Here is a 1,473-nt window from a genome sequence, read left to right as displayed (position 1 = left end):
CAACTGCCAAAGACTGATGGACAACTCGACTTGACATTACTTCCCAAATCATTAGCTCCAAATGTAAAGCTTATCATTTCCATCAATGTAAACAGGCCTACCCTTCTTGCTACTCTGAAGATGTATTACCCAGATTCATCTGTGTTCTGTGAGTTGCAAGAAGTAGAGAATAAAAGCTGCAGCCAGCTACTGACAACACTTCTTCAGGAGTCCACAGAAAGATCACCTCAGGCCAACAGATGTATGTGAATCAGGCGTTTAAGAAATGCCCTGTCCCACTATATGTGGAACTCCTTTATAGACAGGCAATCCACTGGAAGTCAGAGTTTGAGATTACGGAGAACTCTTTGATCCAAGAGGCCCATAATAACATCTAATGTTTGGAGAACTCTTTGATCCAAGAGGCCCATAATAACATTGTTCTAATGTTTGATCATCTGGAGAATAAGCATGGGAACGCTGTAGTCTCCAAAGCTTTAAGCTATCTTGATTTGGCCAGGTACGGCATGACCGCAACTGAGCTGACTGATGTTCTTTCTTGTGATGATGAAGTTCTTGCATCTTTCCTTCCACCAGGCGATGGCGTACCGCTCACAGTGAGGGTTCCTGAAGTTTCTGTGAATAGTCTTCTTTCAGACTTGAGGGGGTTTCTAGTGCTGAGGAACATTTTAGGTACCCAAACTCTTTTCTGGGTGAGCAAACACTTCCCTTTGGTTGTACAGTATGTAAGAGGTACCTGTGCTCAGAGGAAACATGTCAGAAGACACATCATGTGCTGTCACACTATTTCAGTGGCTCTTGGGCAAATGGCACAGCAAAGCCTTTGATCATCAATGAAGACATGAAAATGCCAAGCTCTTCAGATGTCCCACAGAACATTAACATTGACAGACAAGTACCAAGTCAATCTTGGATCTTTTCTCCTCCTTTCTACATCTCTACTGCCAAGAGTCCATCAGCAAGAACACATCCCAATTTGTGGAAACTCCACATACTCCCTTTCCATTTGTTGAAAAGTGGGAGAATTGAGGAGCTTGGCAACCAAATGATTTCTCAAGAATACCTTCAGGCAATGCTGCAGGCAGAACTGGCTGACGAACTCTTTCTGTGGCTTGAGAGGACATCTCAGTTGCTGGTTCCCGGGGAACTTCAGCTACTCCACATCATCTTGAGATCTTCAGCTTGTCTACTGAGGAACAACCCTGCCGATCTGTCAACAGTACTCCAAACTCCTTCCTTATCTGAATGTTTTTCCTGCATTGGAAGAATGTGTTAATTTGCCATGGTCTAAAGGTATAATCCCAAACAATCGAGTGTATACTGTGTTGCCTCCAGTTCCTTCAGTCCCTCATACCAACTGTATACTGCAAGAGTCGACAGCTTCCCGGATCATACAGTCAGCTGGTTCTTCCTGTGGCACTGTGGTGATTGTACTGGAAAATGGAACCGCTTGGGTTTGTAATGGAGGTATAT

At 44.0% G+C, this 1,473-nt stretch overlaps 1 pseudogene; it reads left to right on the top strand.

The window, feature by feature from the left end:
* The first annotated feature begins 3 nt into the window (after positions 1 to 3).
* On the top strand, positions 4 to 1,467 carry LOC107730189 (NACHT and WD repeat domain-containing protein 2-like; annotated as a pseudogene).
* The last annotated feature ends 6 nt before the right edge of the window (positions 1,468 to 1,473 follow it).

Source organism: Sinocyclocheilus rhinocerous, unplaced genomic scaffold, assembly GCF_001515625.1.
Source record: "Sinocyclocheilus rhinocerous isolate Xijiao unplaced genomic scaffold, SAMN03320098_v1.1 scaffold46980, whole genome shotgun sequence".
NCBI lineage: Eukaryota > Metazoa > Chordata > Actinopteri > Cypriniformes > Cyprinidae > Sinocyclocheilus > Sinocyclocheilus rhinocerous.
This window is presented reverse-complemented; position numbering and strand designations above follow the sequence as displayed.